The following is a 19,017-nucleotide window of genomic DNA, read 5'->3' as shown; positions in this document are numbered from 1 at the left end:
GTTTCCACATCCTTTCTCCACCAGCCACTCAATGTCGTCCCATATGCCTAGGGCACTCCTCAACAGACACTTACGAATGACTCCAGAACTGGAGGACAGGGGAAAGGGTGGCAAGGCTGAAGCAAGCAGGGAGAGACAAGGGGCTCAAATCGGAACACTAATTACAGGGCTCGGTGTTCGGACCAAGATGAACTTACTGCCAGGTTATTTACTACCAGGTTACTACCACCATCGGGAAGGAAGATGGTTAAGGATGATTTCATCAGGTGCAGACATTTGCCGAATCCCTCGAATGTGCTGGCCCAGGGCTGGGTGTCCCAATGGCTCCCCCACATGCGTGAGGAGTTCCCGTCAAGTCAGGGAGGCAGGCAAGGGAACAGAGTGCAGCAAACCCAGGTGATAAGTGCAGACCAGGGCTGTGGGTCCCAGTAGGATATGACAAAAGAGACGTCTGAAGTGGGCCCTGGCAGGGGTGAAATGTGGACATGCAGACAAGGGAATAGGGGTCTAAGGAAGGTTGAATGGCATTTAGGCAGGGAGAGCAGAGAACCACATTCAATCAACATCCCGGTGCCTGCCCAATACCAGGCCCTGTGCTGTGCACAGGGGCTTCAGACACGAATCCCAGCCAGGCCCTGAGCTCCAGCCAGTGAAGAAAAACCGTGAAAGACAACAGTCCCACAGTATGGCCAAAGCTGGGACAGAAAGATGTGCAAGGCTTGGGGAGTCAGGGAAGTACCCGAGGATATGAGCCTAAGCCACCTCTAGAGGCGGCAGAAAGGGCGTGCTAGAGAGAAGGTACAGATGTGCAAAGACAGGAGGAATGGAGGGCAGGTTCAAGGAAGGCAGACTCTTCCATATGGTAGGGGACAGTGTTATGGACTGAATGTCTGTGTCCCCCCACCACAAATTCATATGTTGAAACCCCAATCCCCAGTGTGATGGTATTTGGAGATGAGGCTTTCAGGAGGTGATTACGCCCTCATGACGGGATTAGCATCCTTATAAGAAGACACACAAGAGAGCTTACTTCCTCTCTCTGTCCACCTCCTGAGCACACAGTGAGAAGGCAGCCATCTGCAAGCTGATTCTCACCAGAAACAGAATCAGCCACCACCTTGATTTTATACTTCCCAGCTCTAGAACTGTGAGAAATAAATTTCTGTTATGTAAGCTGCCCAGTCTATGGTATTTTTTGTTATAGCAGCCAAAGCAGACTAAGATAATTGGTAAAAGCAAGAGCGTCGAGAGATGAGGTCACAGATGTGGTGACAAGGAGTGTGTGCTTCATCCCAGGACAGGCGGAGTCCATCGAGCAGAGGGGTGACACAGCCAGGTGTGGTTTCTGAAAGATATCAGCCTTTCTTGGTATGACTGTTTGTCTTCCCAAATACTCCCAATAACTCAAGAGCCATTCTGAGGAAGGAGTGGGTGGGCAGAAGCTTCAGACTGTCCTCAGAGAGCACTGGACCCTCAAGGTCTGTTCACAGAGACCTGGGGTGAAGCAAGTTCTGGTCTTAATGCAGCTCTTTCTCCAGCCCAGCTCAGTTCAGTCAGTGACAGTCCTGGAGGCTCCTCCTTCCCAGGGCCCAGTCTTAGGAACATGAGGATACTTGGAGGTTGAGACAGAACCAATGTGATACTGATGGGCACATGACAACACAGAGACACAGGTGTCTGCAAAGGGATGGTGGCCAGTACCTAAAACAGAGCAGAACCATCAGAACTTTGGGGCACTGGGAGATGGTGACCAGGCCTGGATTTCAAACCACATTCCATGGAGCCCTGGTCCACCCTGAAGATGCTCAGGGGTATCAGAGATCAGGGTTCTGGAGCAACAAATGTTTGGTTCTATTTTTTATAGGTAGAATCATTTTAAACTACAAACATGGCATACAAGCTCAAATGAACTGCACATCAAATGTCGACCCTCTGTAGACACCACTGCATGGACCTGGGTTGCCAGGTGAATACTCAGCTTTACACAGGTCTTGGGGTTGAGACTCTCCTGTCATCTCCAGCAAAATGGATCCTGACACTAGAAGACAAGTTGTTGACAAAAACCTTACCAATTGCAGATGTGGTAGGTAAAGATTCTCAGAACAGAATATTTTCACAACCACAACAAAGCCCGATTGACACTCAGGGTGCCGTGGCTGTGAAGAATACTACCGTCACCCCAAACTTTTCATTTTGAAAGTTACATGCATCAGGGCAACCTCACTGTTCTCATGGACTGACGTGACGTGAAGTCCTGTAAGTTTAGAGTCATAAAATAAATGTGACAATAAACTATTGCCAGACTGCTACACCCCGACCCAGTATTTCTGACTCAGCAGCTCAGGGCGGGGCCTGAGAACGTGTGCTACTAAAATGTTCCCAGGTGACGTTGATGCTGCTGGCCCAGGACCCTACTTGGAGAACCACTGCTCTAATCTGCTCTTTACAAACTCTGCTTACTGTGACTCATTAGGGCAGGTGGTCCCATAAGCCCGGATAGGTAGGTCCTCCTACGACAGCAAGGATGGGGCAAGGCAGAGGAACAGGCATTCCGGGGACTGGGGCAGCAAACACATGGAATCTGGAAACAGTGGGTAAGGAAGTCAGTAGTTCACTGGGGTCAAAGGGGTGGCTAGGAGTAATGAGGTACAGGATGAGGTGGGAGGAAAAAGCGGGGGCTGTAGAAATCGGGCTTACAAGGGTGGAACTGAACATCAGCTATGGACCAGGCCCTGTCTGCTGCTATTGATTTCTCATGTCATTGCTTTGTGGTCAGAGAACATATTTTGTATTATTTCTATCCTTTCAAGTTTATCGAGGTTGTTTTATGGCTGAGCATATGGTCTATCCTGGAGAATGATCCACGTGCCCTTGAGAAGAATATATATTCTTGGCGAGGACATGGAGAAAAGGGAACCTCTGTGCACTGTTGGTGGGAATGTAAATTGGTGTAGCCACTATGGAAAATAGTATGGAGGTTCCCCCCAAAATTAAAAATAGAACCACCACATGATCCAGCGTTTCCGGGTATTTACCCAGAGAAGATGAAAACACTAACTTGAAAAGATAAACACACCCCCGTGTTCATTGCCGCATTATTTACAATGGCCAAGAAATTAAAAGAACCTAAGTGTCCATCAGCGGATGAATGGATAAAGAAAATACGAAATAGATAGATATAAAATGGAGTATGATTCAGCCACAAAAAAAGAATGAAATCTTGCTATTCGTGAGACATGGATGGACCTTGAGGGCATTATGCCAAGTGAAATAAATCAGACAGAGAAAGAAAAATACCACATGATCTCACTTATATGTGGAATCTTAAAAAAACAACAAAAACCAGACTCATAGATACAGAGAACAGATTGGTGGCTGTCAGAGGTGGGGGACAGGAGAGTGGGCAAAATGGGTTAAGGAGGTCACCAAGCACAAACTTCCAGTTATAAAATACACAATTCATGGGGATGCAATATACAGCATGGTGACTATAGTTAGTAACACCATATTGTATATTTGAAACTTGCTAAGAGAATAGATCTTAAAAGTTTTCAACACAAGAAAAAATTTTTGGTAACTATATGTGGCAATGGATGTTAACTAGACTTATTTTGGTGATCATTTCACAATGTACACAAATATCAAATTATTATGTTATACACCTGAAACTAATATAATGGTTTATATCAATTATACCTCAATTCTACATATATATGTGTATATGTATTTTCTTATGCTGGTGGAGTATTCTCTAGGTGTCTGTTAAGTCTGGTTGGTTTATAGTGTCCTTCAAGTTTTCTATTTCTTTACTGATCTTCTCTCTAGTTTTTCTATCCATTATTGAAAGTAGGGTATTGAAGTATCCAAATATTATCGCTGAATTATTTACTTCTCCCTTCTTTTAGATCAGTTTTTGCTTCAAATATTGATATTTTGGTGTTCTGTTGTTAGATGCATGTGTGTTTATAGTTGTTATATCTTCCTAATGGATTGACCCTTTTATCATTGTAAAATGTTATTAAATGTCATTATAAAATGTCCTTCTTTATCTCTATCTATTTATTTATTTTTTGCGGTACATGGGCCTCTCACCGTTGTGGCCTCTCCTGTTGCGGAGCACAGGCTCCGGACGCACAGGCTCAGTGGCCATGGCTCACGGGCCCAGCCGCTCTGCGGCATATGGGATCTTCCCGGGCCGGGGCACGAACCCGTGTTCCCTGCATCGGCAGGCAGACTCTCAACCACTGTGCCACCAGGGAAGCCCTTTATCTCTATTTTTTATTTTAAATCTATCTGGTATGATATCAGTATAGTCACTCTAGCTTTCTTATGGTTGCTCTTTGCATGATGTATCTTTTTCCATCCTTTTACTTTCAACCTATTTGTATCTTTGAGCCTAAAGAAGTATGTCACCTGTAGACAGCATATAGTTAGATCATTTTTAATATACTCTAACAATCTCTGCCTTTTGATTGGGTTGGGGTTTTTAAAAATATTTATTTATTTATTTTTGGCTGCATTGTGTCTTAGTTGCGGTACGCGGGATCTTTGTTGCGGCACGCAGGCTTCTCTTTAGTTGTAGCACACGGGCTCCAGAGCACGTGGGCTCTGTAGTTGCGGCGTGCAGGCTCAGTAGTTGCGGCATGAAGGCTTAGTTGCCCCGCGGCATGTGGGATCTCAGTTCCCCATCCAGGGGTCGAACCTGCATCCCCTGCATTGGAAGGCAGGTTCTTAACCACTGGACGACCAGGGAAGTCCCTGATTGGGTTGTTTAATCCATTCACATTTAATGTTATTATTTATACAGTTGAGTTTACCTCTGCCATTTTACTTTTTGTTTGCTACATGTCTCATGTCAGTTTACTTCCTCTATTCCTCCTTTACTGTGTTCTTTTGCATTAAATGAATCGGGCATATGTCACAGCAAGAACTTCAAAGAGCTTATTCTTTTTAATTCAGATAACAAAATCACCTCTCCAGCAATTTTTAGTTCCTTAAATGGTTCATTTTCTAATCAACCATGATTTTTTTCTCTCTGGTTCCAGTAAACAGGAGCAAATGAATTATCCACCCAATAGTCATAGAACATCATCTATAATAATGTCCATTACCAGATTCCTGGGTTGGACAATTTGAGGCTAGAATTTGACCTTCCCACAAAGAGGAGGCATGGGGCCACTCACGGTGTTTTGAGGATCACTTTCATGACATGTGATGATACGAAGTGTCATAACAGTTCAGTGCTTCAGACCAAGGTGGGAAAGGATGGTTGGAATTCACAACAGAGTCCATAGCATGGATATTTTCAAGGGCTGTGGCACTGCTTTCACAGACACCTGGCACAGATGCTAACAAAGAGCTGGTAAGCGGAGGGGTTTTCTATACCAGCTACGATGAACAGGTGAGACACCACAAACTGATCAGCCCACATCCCTTCCAGGGAGTGATTTAATACCCGCCCCCAATCTCCTTGTCACTTGACCTCTCAGTTTACCTACAATGCTCTCTGTTCATCAACAAATATGAAGGGAAACTACAATCTGGGAGCTTGTGAATTGTGAAATCCCCAATTCACAATTTATGTTGTGAACACCTGAGGTTTGGGGCACCCAGCACCCCTCCCCCATCTTCTGACTGGAACGCCCTCAATTTCCGATATCCTATCCAGCAACAGGACTTGTTTGCGTATTTGGTATGAAGTGTCTTGCATTCACCTTTAGCCATGCCTATAGAAAACTCAGGGGATCTGTAATGCCCAGGCGCTCATAAACTGGGCTCATCCTGGGTATCTGGTACACTTCCAGGGAGAGATAGATACTAAAAGTAAAGTGCCCATCTGCCCAATAGTTTAAACAGATTAGGCACAATTTGGGGGCATCCAGGCCCTTGTTTAAAATAAGGTGTCTGGTTGGCAAAAGAACCTCTTCCAGCCCTGATCCTGAAAGGCTCCAAGACTTGCCGCAGAAACTCAATTACCGCCAGGCTTAATGACCTCACTCACCCAGCTGCCCTGGCCCACAAAGCAGCCCCGCCAACTTCAAAAAGAAGATGTGGGCTTCCTGGTGGCGCAGTGGTTGAGAGTTCGCCCGCCGATGCGGGGAACGCGGGTTCGTGCCTCCCTCTGGGAGGATCCCACGTGCCTCGGAGCGGCTGGGCCTGTGAGCCATGGCCGCTGAGCCTGCGTGTCTGGAGGCTGTGCTCCGCAACGGGAGAGGCCACAACAGTGAGAGGCCTGCGTACTGCAAAAAAAAAAAAAAAAAAAAAAGAAGATGTGTCTTCCAAAGCGTATTCTGAGGTACAGCTTGGGAGAAATGGAAACATCAGACCACTTTAACAAGAAATATGACCTGTGAACACAAGAACATGGTTTGGATTCTGAAGAACAGCTGTCTAACATTTTTTTTTTTTTTTGCCCTTAACCAAAAACAGGCTGCACTGCAAGGCTGTGAAATCCCCGTGTGCAGGGGAAGGGTAGCTTTACTGAGTTCTACAGAAGCTTCAGAAATGTCATCTCTGGGCTGATAGAACCACCAGGGGTGTTTCAAGCACGAGTACTGAGGGGTCGGAGGTTTGGAGAATTGATGTCACTAGAGGAGGCTGCTACAGAGAAAGGAGTGGGGCTTATTGAGGGCAGAGTGGACCTGATGCAGACAACAGAGAGAAGAACCTACGGCACCCTGTTACGGTCCCTCCCAGCACTAACATTATAGGAACACGAAACATATACATTTTTCCTTTCTTGGCCCAGAAGTGAAAACAATTCAGTCGTAATACTACAAACAGCAAATATTAAGGCTAAAGCCCCAAAGCGATTGACCATCTACTGTGCCCCTCACCCTGTGCTGGGTTCTGGGAATCCCACTGTGAACCAGGCAGCATCCCTACTTTCCCGGAACCTTCTGTCTAGTGGGAGAGTCGGACAAGTCACTGGCAGCTGGAATACAGAATCCAGGGCAGTGACAGAGGGATGCTCAGAGCGACGGGAACCCTGGGGGCATAGCTGACCTGGCCTGCGGATGCAGAAGGATGGTCAAGGAAGGTTTTCTGGAGGAAATAAGGCTGATGATGGATCTTAAGCACACGTGGAAGATGTTCAACTGGGTGAATGGGGGCAGGAAAGGCTAATGGGCAGATCTGCCAGAGGGAACAGCATGTGCAAAGGCCCGGCTCAGTCAGGAATGGCAGGCAGATGGTACAGTTGGAAGCATGGTCTACTGAAGGCCTGGGAGGAGAGAGGCAGGGGCAGGCCACGCCACCCTGGCAAGATCAGGAGAGCGCCGGAAGCCCCTTTAGTCCGCCTCTCTGCCTCCAGGCTGTTCCTATCTTAACCCAGCCCTGGTGACCGCATCCACTGTATCTTCACTTGTAGAGTAAGCAAACAGGCCTCTCCTAGGGCTTCACCATCCAAGCTGGGCCATGGAACCTGCAGGGTTTCACAGGTGGGGGTGGTGAGGGAGGGAGGTATTTCAGGCAGAGGGAGCTGGCAAGCAAGGGTCTGGAAGAAGGGACAATGCTTAGGAGGGGGGTACAATTCACCAAGGGAAACATGGGAATTGAGTTGGGAGCAGGCCATGGGGGCCCTGAACACAGGCTAAGCTGGCCACACTCTTTTCATAAGTAATCAGCAACTGGAGTAGCCAGAGGTCTGACCCCCATCACTGCCATTTCTACCTGGGCAATCTCAGGTAAGTCACGCATTCTTCACCAATGAGGTGGTACGGGCCCAACAGGGGCTGGAGAGGAAGACTCGCTGTCGCCCTCAGTAACCCACTTCCACTTACATGTCAGCACGACCCACTCCTCAGTCCCCACCCGAGCAGCAGTAGAAGGCCAGCAACTCGCAGGCAGGTGTGCATGGGGAAGACAAGGAGGACAATATTCGCTGACCCCTGCAAAACCTGGACAAAGCCCTTCACGGGCATCTCTCCACGTGGAACACACGGCACCCTGGGTTGGGGAGAGGGGTGTGACCCTCCAGGACAGCAGAACTCCCAGAGGTGATGTGCTTTGTCTCCCTCGAGGCTCCTGGCTGGGTGGGGAGTGGAGTTCAACTCAGACTTCTTCCCAGGTCTGGCAGAAAGCAGTGGGGATACAGTCTGGAGCAGAGAAGATGCGCACAACAGGGAGGTGGCCTTGCCACGCCCTGAGAATCAGCTTCCCTCGACCAATCAGCTCTGGCCATTGGGCAGCCCTGCCCACTGCTCTGAGAAGCATGGAGAGATCTCCGCCTTCAGAGACCATGGGAAATGAACATGCAAACTCTTCAGAGGACAGAAGAATTCTGGTGCGGTTACTCTATGCAGAGGGAGTAAAAACGCTAGAGCCATTGAGTGGAGGCGACTCAGAAGAGTGTCCCAACGCTCTTCATCCTAATCATGTTGCCGCCAGTTACAGAGAGCCTACCACGCACCAGGCTGTATGTGGATCCACGCCTGTTACCCTCACAAGGTCTGCCCTCAGGGCTCCCAGCTAGAGACCCAGCTCTCATCGCCCTGTGATTGTTTACCAAGTCTCCTTACTCATATTCTCCAGGTAATAGTCACAGTCTTAGTGATGGGGTTTGTGTTTTATTTGTGGGTCTCCCCTCTCTCAGAATGAAAGCTGCCATGGGCAGGGACCTGGCCGCGCCTGGTCTTCCTGGGGCTCTAGTTCCTTCCGGGGGCACACAGGAGGCCCTCAGATGCGCCCTGTCACTCTTTGTTATCAGACTGAGCGCTTTGTTTACAGAGGAGGAAACTGAAGCATGGACGAATGTAACTCACTTGCCCAGGGCCACATACTTCACAGAAGGCAGAGCCACCATCCTCTGGGCCTGGTCCCTGCCCCTGAGGAGCATAGCGTCTAGAGCAGCACTGCCCCCCAAAATACAATGTGAATCCCAGGTAAAAATTTAAATTTTCTAGCAGCCACATTAAAAAAAAGTAAAAAGAAACCAGCGAAACTAATTTCAATGATACATTTCATTTAGCCCGACATATCCGAAACGGTTTTGTTTCAAGTCATCAGTGTTAAAGTTATTACTGAGTTCTTTCTCATTCTCTTTTTCCTACAAAGTCTTTGAAATCCAGTGCATGTTTTCCATTCCCCAGGGCAAGTGAGCATATGACTTAGGAGGCCCATTCACAATCATTATGACCAGTACTTCTGAAACCACCAGTGTCAGCAGCACCACCTGACAAATACCTCCTGTACACCAACATGCTCTGGGACGTCTGCACAGTTATTTCTGACCTTCACACCAACCCCAAGAGCTAGGGACACTGAACTTTCTCCATACTGAACGGAAGAAAAAAGTGAAGCTTGGAAAGATTAAGTAACACGCTCCAGATCACCGAGCTACCGAGGTGGAGTCAGGAAATTAACTCACACCTGACTCTAAGCAAAACAACCATTTCTCTAAGCAAAACAACCATTGGGAACTTACTGCATGTCAACATCTTGTGCTGAGAGATAGAAAACATGCCAGTCGAGGTTTCTGCTCTCACGGTGCTTTCATTCTAGCTCAGGAGGACCAGGGGAATGATCACAAATGGGGAAACAAAACGCATTTCAGATCATGATGATTTCAGGAGAAACGGGGCGCCAGAGGGGAGAATAACAGTGGAGGGGGAAGGTGGGCAGGGGAGGGCAGGGAAGACCTCCCTGCCTGAGAAGGGCAGGGAAGACCTCTCCAAAGAGGGGACGTTTAAGCTGAGACATGATGGGTGAGAAGAAGCCAGTTCTGGCGAGGGCAGGAGATGAACAGGCCAGGCAGCAAGCAGCAGACACAACACTCTGGGCAGGAGAGTCCAGTACATTCCAGGAACCATCAGAAAGGCCCCCTATGCTGTGCCAGCTGCCTCTCTGGGCCACCGGGTTGGCCCCTGGCCGGCCCCCCTGCCTCAGGATGCTCCTACACTCTGGCTTGGAAAATGAGAAATCTACAAACCATTCTCCGGATAGTGAAGGCTGGAGGTTCCCAGCACAGAGCCTGGCAAGGAGGGCACATTCATAGCTATCTGATGAGTGGCTGAACGGATGAATCAGTGAGCAGTGGGAGGAGCCAAGGCCCCAAGAAGAAAGCTTTAACGCTTGAAGCTACGCTTCAAACACTCTGCACAATAGCCAAAAGGTAGAAACCACCCAAGAGTCCATCAACAAATGAATGGATAACAAAATGTGGTCCATCCTTACAGTGGAATATTATTCAGCCTCAAAAAGGACTGAAGTGCAGATACATGCTACGACCTGGATGAACCTTGAGGATATTATGCTGAACGAAAGAAGCCAGACACAAAAGGCCACATATTATATAAGCCCATGTATATGAAATTCCAGAACAGGGAAATCACAGAGACAGAAGGCAGATGGGTGGTTGCCAGGGGCTGAGGGACAGGGAGGGGGAGTGAGTGTTCCACGAGGAGGGAGTTCTCCTTGGGGATGATGAAAGTGTTTTAAAGCTAGACAGAGGTGTTGGCTGTACAACACTGTGAATGTACTAGATGCCACTGAATTGTATACTTTAAAATGGTTAATCTTGTGTGAATTTCAGCTCAATTTTTAAAAAAGGGGGAAGGGGAGGAAAAAAGAATTGTTTCAACAGAACGGTCAGGTCATGATCCTGTTAAATAAAATAAAACCCCGCGTCTCAGAAAGCAGATAGGAGTGATCAGCCTCCAGAAGTACCAGAATAGAAAAGGAAAAGAGAGAAGACGGACTTTCCAATGTTAAAAGAAGCAGAAAGCTATTGATACTTTACCAGATCACTCTCACCTCCACTATCGACGCCTGTGATACTCACGGTCTTCCTGTCCTCCACAGGAAGCAGGACTCTCCTCAGTGGTGTGTCCCACCCCTACCAGCCCTAAGGAAGGGACGAGGGGCCAGTCCAGGGCTCCTGAATCCAAATGCAGCCGAGATGGAGGCTTGGGGGCCAGCAGGCTGAGCCAGCGCATCCCCTGACCTGGCACACACAAGGGCATTACTGCCACAATGGGCAGCCCTTGGCAGCCCCGGGATGGTCACAACAGAACCTCCTTTCATTCCCTAAAGTGGCCCTTCAGCCAACTCTGGGCCACAGGGGAGAAAGTACAGCAGGAAACCTGCCTCCACACAGCACATGGGTCCTCTGAGGTCCAGTTGGGGGCTTTAGGACACATGACGGGTCCTGAGGATGATTCCAAGACCTGGAAAGGATAAAGGGGACACCACGAGCCACACAGAGAGGACAGACTGACCTAACGACTTACTAAGGGTGTGGCTGTTCCAGGGAACAGCATCACAGCGACTGTCCACCACACAAGGCCTCTCACTGCTGTGGCCTCTCCCGTTGCGGAGCACAGGCTCCGGACGCGCAGCCTCAGTGGCCATGGCTCACGGGCCCAGCTGCTCTGCGGCATGTGGGATCCCCCCGGACCGGGGCACGAACCTGCGTCCCCTGCACTGCGCCACCAGGGAAGCCCCACCTCCGTTCTTTATTTCATCCTTACACCCACGTGGACGGCAAGGATGGGGATTGGGGTTATTCCCATTTCACAAATGAGGACACTGAGCTGTGGAGGGTTCAAAGGGTACAGGCGATCATCCACGGTCAGCATATGGCAGAGCCGGCGTTCAAACCCAAGGCTGCCATCAACGCCTCCTGTGCTAAATTATGCTGCTGCTGATGTTTGCTTTTTTCTCCAAAACTCCCACAAGGCAGGACGGAGTCATGGTTAAGAACATGGGCCGCCGGTATGGGATGACGGAAAAGTTCTGGAGATGGATAGCGGTGATGTTTGCACAACAACGCGAATGTACTTAATGCCACTGAACTATACCCTCAGAAATGGTTAATATTATATATATTTGAAACAAAGATATATAATTGGTCAGGAACTAGGACATAAACTATCAACAAATTTTAAAAAATAGATATCATACAGACCACATTCTCTGAACATGGTAAGATTCTGTTAGAAGCTAATAAAAAATATAAATTCTTCCCCTGCTGGAAAAAATCCCTGCTTCCCCAGTTACCAGTTCTGTGACCCTGGGTAGGCTTCACAGCCTCTCTGTGTCCACCTGTAAAATGGGAAATGCAGGGCTTCTCCCTCTGGGGTTGTGTTCAGGATTGAATGAACTCAAACCAGGGAGAGAGCACAGACCAGAGGGTGGCAAACTTCTGCAAAGGGCCAGGTAGTAAATGTTTCTGGCTTTACTGGTGTCTTCTCCAACTGCCCAGCTCTGCCAATGCAGGGCCGAAGCAGCCATAGACAGTAGGTACACAAACGGACATGGCTGTGTACCAGTAAGACTTTCTTTACAAAACCAAGCGGTGGGCCGATGAGCAGTAGCTTGCGGAAACCCTGGCGCTTGGTAAGTGCTCAGCCAATGTTAACTGTTACAATTAAGAAAAACAGCATTTATCTCAATTCATTTCTGTAGACCAATGAAAGGCACAGTACTCCTTGTTGCGGTTCTGAAAATAAATACTATCACCAAAGACAAGAACAGAGCTACTGTCCCCACTGGGGAGCTGGCCCCTCCGTCACTCTGAGCACCCCTGCGCCCTCTCTCTCTGCTGCTTTCAGGTTGATTCAGAACCAGCATGTTAATTACCTCCTGGGCTACTCTCTGCAAGCACTTGTGCCCCTCCCACCACCCACAGGAGGGGCTCCCGACCCCTGTCCTTCACACCGTGAGGCCCTCAGGGCCCCCTTCCTTGTCCTTGCCCCTCCCTGCTGGCCCATGGTCCCTGGGCTGTCCATCTGGCTTTGGAAAGGCATAAGCAAAGAAAACATTTTCAGAAGGCATTCAGGGCTAGAGTGGCAAGCCAAGGTCCCACTGCTAGCCAGCCTTGGAGTTTTTTTCTGAACCTCAGGCTACAGCAACACCAAGAGCTACTACTGCCTTTAAGGTAACATGTTTCTATCAAAAGCACTGAGAAGGCTCCTCAGATTGGCTTCTCACACTAGCCCTGCGGGAAGGTTTTCTTTCCATTACTGGAATCAGCATGCTTCATGGAGCAACATCTAAGCTCCGGAGTGAGAGACACCACCACCCCCCCGCCCCCCGCCCCCCACCCCATACACACTGCTTAATTCCACCTCTGCCTCCACCTCCAGACACAGCCCCTGCTTGTTAGGGCCTCACATAATCCTTACCCTGCCTGGTGCTGTGCGGTTTAAATAAGATAATTCATGGCAGGAGTGGGAGTTTAAGCAACAATAGAGAGCTATTTTCCCTATGTGAACATCACAGGAAAAGGAACTGGGCACAGAGAGGTTAAGTGACTTGCCCAAAGTCGCACAGCCAGTAGGTGTGAGGTGGTTCTCAATGCAGCTCCTCTAACCCAGCCCTGTTCCCTCCCAGCCCACCTCACCTAGCTGGTGGTCACCGCTCATGATCACTAGTTCCATTAAGAGTTTTCCTTAAAATAGATAACCAACAAGGACCTACTGCATAGCACAGGGAACTATACTCAATAATATGTAACAACCTATAATGGAAAAGAATCTGAAATATACATATAACTAAATCTCTCTGCTGTACACCTGAAACTAACACAACATTATAAATCAACTATCTTTCAATAAAAAAAATGTTTTTAACGAGTTTTCCTAAGAATTGGGTGGAAATTATTGTAACTGCTGTACCCCAACACTGAGCAGGGAGAAAGTCTAGACGAAAGAGGCATTGAAGGAACTGTTCTGGGACCAGTGGACTCGGAGTTCAGGATTCCTGCATGTAGCTCTCAGCACCTTCTCACACAAGTCTGCACAGTTGGGATTAGTCAACATGGCACCCACCCCTTTCATCTTTCATTCCTGCTTATTGAATATTTAGCTTATTGGTGTGACGTTGTTAGCTTGCGAAGGACAAAGAGGGCCTCCAACCAGGCCATTTGCTCTGTGACAAAGCTAAAGGATTTATTTTTTTCAAATCACTTATGACACCCTCCTTCCTTGTCACGACCACTTATTTAAGTGCTTCCAATGCCCAGAGACTACACTTCTGATCTCACACCAACTCAGCCAAAGACAGACCACTGCCCTCATTTGTACAGGATATGGAGGTTCAGAGAGGTTAATCCTCTTGCCCAAGATCACACAGCCATAAGGAACAGGCACAGGTGAGTCCAGCTTCAGAAGCCCTGCAGGTTGACCCAACCACAGTGGGGAAGGAGGCCGACAGAGAAGAACCAGGATACACTGCAGTCACCCCCAATCTCTCTGAGGAAGGCACCCCATTTTAGTTAGAAAGCCCAGGTGGGAAGCACTTGCCCAGTCGCAGATGAGTAAGGGGCAGGGCCGGAAGGGGAACCCAGGCAGTCTGGCTCTACAGCCTGGAGAGAGGGAGAGCCCGTCCTCAGGGAGGTAAACAAATAGCCATAGCACACAGCAGCAGTCACTGCTGGTTTATGCCTTCCTCAGAAACTGTTCCTTCCTCCGCTCCTCTCCAGCCCCAACTTGCTCTGTGCTAAGACAGCGGGCTCCATCGTGCCTCCTCCTCATGAAGCCTCCAGGTCGGGGGAAGGCAGCTGTCATGCTCTCTCCCTCTGTGCATGTCTCTCTTCCAGCGCTGGCAGTACCGATGCCAGTGTGAAGGCCTCCCCAGGAAGATGGAGTCCCACCAAAGAGGGGCTGCCTCTCAGACTTCACTGTGCCCCTAGTCGCTAGTGGGCAAGATCTGCTTAAGGAAAAATGACACAAATACTATACAACGTACAGATATAAGGTTCTGGGAGAGAACTACACAATCTGTTTGGCAGAGTCAAGGAACACCACAGAGAAGTAACATGAGAGCTGGGCCTTGTCATATGAATAGGAGTTCTCCAGACAGACAAAGGAGGGGATCATTTCTGGGAGAAAACACAGCACGTGGGGAAAACCTAAGTGGGAAGATGCATCTGGGGACACAGAGTTGGCATGTGTGGCTGAGATTGTGGTGGGGAGAGGAAGAGGTGGGCCAGGGAAGCTGGGATGTGAGGAACTTGTGAGGTCATGGAGGCAGTGGGAGCCATGGATGGTTGGTGAAGGATGAAAATGGCAATGAGCTCATTTGTGGGACCCACACTCTGACCCTTTGAGGGGCTTCTTGCTGTCTTAACTCAAGGCAAGAGCTGCCCCCAGACTCTGAGTAGAGATGTTCAGCATTACAGACCACATGCAGGCGTCTCAACAAAAAAACTGTGCAACCATCCATAAACCTCCATCGAGTTGTACAAAACGAAAAGTTTGCTCAGACCAGCGGGTCTCTGGGAGTTGACAATGCCCTGCTGGGCAAGCATCCTGGGGGCGGGAAGTGGGGGAGTGCTGACCATCCCACCCCATCCCCAAACCTGTCCCTCTTCTTCGTACATCCGGGCTCACGGAAGAGCCACCCACCTGCCCAAGGCCCTGGAGAAGAAGCCAACTCCTTCCACAGCCCCGCCCCATACCAGGTCACCCTGAGTTGGGGGAAGGCCCCCCCACTTAGGCCGGATATGTACTCTGGGTGGATCCCTGTGCGAGGGGCTTAGGCTCCTCCGCCCTCCGCCAGAACCTCTTAGTCTGGTCTGGGAGGCGGAGGCCATCAGATAGGGCAGCAGTATGTCCAGCTCTGCCATACAGGAAAGCTCAGGTGCGGCACGGGGCTCTCCCCGCCTTGTTCTAGAAGGAGCTGTCCAGTTAAAGGAGGGGAGTTCCCGGAGAGGGAAGAGCACGAGCAAAGGCCAAGGAGAGTGTGCCTGTGAGTGTGCATGGAAGGGGGTGTGGGGGGCGGAGGAGGACCAGGGTTAGATACAGTATCTCTGGAGCTTAGAGAGCTGGGCAGAGGCCGGCGGAGAGCCCAGGCCGGCCAAGACTTCAGAAGGGTAGACTAGGGTGTGTGGCGAGGGGAGGTGGTGGTGGTGGTGTATGTGTGTGCGGGGGCGAGGGGGGTGTCTTTAGGCGAAAGGCTCCAGCCTGGGAGGCAGCCTCTATCAGGGATGACGAGGCCGGCTCAGGAGCCCGAAGCCAGGAGGGTGGAGTGATGGAGCGATGGAGTCAGGCGGCTGGTGGCGAAGGCGCGGCAGGCCCGAGCGGCCGCTAGCCTGAACGCAGGGCGTCCGGCAAGGTGCCTGGCCCCGCGGGAGCCAATCTCTGTGCGCCATCTCCGGAGGCAGAGTACGCCCAGGGCGCGCCGGCCAGGCAGGAGGGTGGGTACCAGCCTTTCTTCGCATTTCTCCAGCCTCCTCCCCGGCGCCCACGTGGGCGGAGCAGCGTGGGGGTGTGCGTGGCAGAGGCCGCGGCAGCGTGTGCTGTGCGTGGGGTGGGGCGGCCTCGCCCTCCCGGCCCTCCGCCTCCACGGCGCGGCCCGGGGCTCCATCCTCTGTACCACCTCGGCAGAGATCCGTGGGACCCAGACCTACTCAGTGGGTGGGACCCAGAAAGAACCGGCCGGCCACGCCCCCCGCGCCACTCCCGGGAGGCACCCGGTGGATCCCCTCCCCCTCCTTAGCTTGGAGACGGAATGGGGAGAGGAGTGGAAATGGGGGTGGCATAAGAAAGAGAGGGCTGGGGGCGGGAGAAGGAGAGGGTGTATGTAGGAAGGCGACGCAGAGTCCTCCGGCTGGGAGACTGCAGGGGGATTTGGAGGGGATTGGGGGATGGGAACGGAAAGGTGCGGGACCTCAGAGGTGAGATGCAAGAGTGGCAGTGTAATCAAATGGGGGCGCGAAGGCTGGAGGAGGGGCGGGGAAGGTGGGAGACGGGGCGGGGCGGCACTGGTCACTGCGTCCCTTGCCAATGGGTCAGCCCATCGGTCGTGGAGTCCGCGGCTCCCCTTTGGCCATCGCGCGCCTCCCGCCCCCCGGCGCACCTGTACCCACCTGCTCGGTGCTCAGGCCCGAGCCGGGCAGCAGCAGCAGCGGGCGTAGCGAGCGCAGCCCCGCACCGCATCCTCCGGCCGCCCCCCTCCCCGCCCAGAGCTTACGCTGCCGCCGCCCCCGCCTTAAAAAGGACAAAACGGAACAGAAAAAGGATGCATGCAAAAAAAAAAAAAATCGTAAGAAGCAAATGAGGAAGACGGGCTGATGTGCGCGCGCGGCCCGGCGGGGCGGGGGTTGAGATGCAGCGACGCGGGTGACCGTGCTTAGGGCAGCCGGTCAGCGCGTGCCGCACACTCCCGGCTGCAGCTCCCGCGGCAGCCCGGCGCCCGGCTCGCAGCGCGGCCCCGCCCCTCACCCGGGGCGCCCCTCCGGTTGGTCCGTCCTCCTGCCAGTCGGAGGGGTGGGCCCGGCGTTTGCCCCGCCCCCGCCAGGGGCCGAGGCCCGGAGCTGTTCTGCTGCTTCGAGAGGAGTTTAGGGGAGGCCTGAGCGTGCGCAGTGGGCCCAGCGGCTCGTGCCAGGGAGGGGCTGGGGGACCTACTGCTGAGCTCCATCAGCCTAGCCGCTCTGCCCAGCGCTGGGTCGAGGCTGACTCTGACGGCTCCATCTAAAGCTAAGGACCCCAGGAAGCTCGTTCCTGCCCTCAGGGGACTCACACCCAGTTTGGAGAGAGTGTACTGATATTTATAACCTGAGACTGTGGCCAGCCTGGGCCATCCGTGGTCCAGAAGGCACAACCACCACGGTACTATGTTTCCCCCTTTGTATAGATAACAATCTGAAAGTCAGAGGTTAAAGGAATATGTTGAAGGTAACACAACCAGCAAATGGCAGAGCCAGGAGTCCTACTCCTGAGCCCAAAGGCTTCACTACTAGGCGAAACAGCATCACCAAACAATAGTAAAATGAACGATGTGATGTCCAGCTGAGGCTTGCAGGAAGGGTAGCATTTAGCTAGGCAAAGATTCATTCATTCAGTTTCGTTTCACAAAGATTTATTGTACCAGGTACATATCCTATGTACCGGTATGTGTCCTATGTACCAGATAGCCATTAAGATCTAGAGATACTGCAGTGAAAAAACAGAAAGCAAACAGCTGCCCTCCTGAAGCTTACATTCTAGCAGAGAGAAGGGAGGAAAGAGCATCCACATAAAGGCAACAGCACATGTTAAACCGCTTGACTGGAGGAAAATGTGGCATATTTGAGAATCTAAAAAAAAAAAGTGGGTGTCTCTGTACCACAAAGAGGTAAGCGGGAGAGTGGGGAAAGGTGAGGCTGGGAAGGTGGCCAGAGGCCAGCACATGTAAGCTCTCATAGGCTATGGGAAAGAATTTGGAATTTATCCTGAGACTGTCTCACCAGGGAAGGTGGTCTATAGGAGCACTGTCAGGTTCATATTTTTAACATGTACATGTCAGGATGAGCTATGTAAAGCCCCAGGAACAAACAAACTCAAATCTCACCATCTTGCACATGCTACACATCCTACCTGGGCCAACAGGGGGCTCTGGTTGCTTTAGTGAATCAGGAGCCCAAGCTGATGGAGGCTCTATCTGAAACTGTGTATTGTACCCACAATATTTTTGGCAGTTTGAGTGAAAGGTGGCAAGTTGTACCGGCTTTTAAAGTTTCCACTTGGAAGAGACACATCACTTCCCCTCATGGCTCATTGGCCAAAGCAAGTCACATGGCCATTCCTGACTTGAATCAGGGTGAGAAGTGCAGACCTCCCGTGTTCCCAGTAGATGAGAAGAACTGGAATATCTGTGAACAGATGAGACTCTCATTAACAGATGCACTGGCTGCCTATGGACTGTGGACTGAAGAGGAAGGCAAGTGTGGATCACAGAGGTGGGTGGGCGTGGCTTTGGTGGCAAGGGAAGAGGAGCATCAGAGAGGGTCAAGCATCAAATTGGCAAGACTTGATCAAGGCTTAGACAGGAGGCACCCAGAAAGAAGAGGCATCAGGGATGGCCCTGGTGTTATGGGTTGACTTGCATTCCAAAAAAAATCAAACGTTGAGGTCTTAACTCCCATATCTCAGAATGTGACCTTTTTTGGAAATAGAGTCATTGCATATTAATTAGTTAAAATGAAGTTGTACTGGAGTGAGGTGGGCCTTAATCTGTCTGGTGTCCTTATAAAAAGGGGAGATTTAGACACAGAGACACACACAGGGAGAATGCTATGAGAACATGAAGGCAGAA

General features: G+C 50.6%; 1 protein-coding gene across 1 annotated transcript in view; it reads right to left on the bottom strand.

Annotated features, from left to right (window-relative positions):
- The window catches only part of JAKMIP1 (janus kinase and microtubule interacting protein 1), a 131,925-nt gene extending 114,823 nt beyond the window's left edge, over positions 1-17,102 (bottom strand). Inside the window, exon 1 of the mRNA XM_032632707.1 lies at positions 16,811-17,102. The gene's annotated coding sequence lies outside the window, so the exon portion shown is untranslated. The remainder of the gene's footprint in view (positions 1-16,810) is intronic.
- Between the last annotated feature and the right edge of the window lie 1,915 nt (positions 17,103-19,017).

Source organism: Phocoena sinus, chromosome 5, assembly GCF_008692025.1.
Source record: "Phocoena sinus isolate mPhoSin1 chromosome 5, mPhoSin1.pri, whole genome shotgun sequence".
Lineage (NCBI taxonomy): Eukaryota > Metazoa > Chordata > Mammalia > Artiodactyla > Phocoenidae > Phocoena > Phocoena sinus.
Note: the sequence above shows the minus strand (reverse complement) of the source record. Positions and strands in the feature narration are given on the sequence as shown.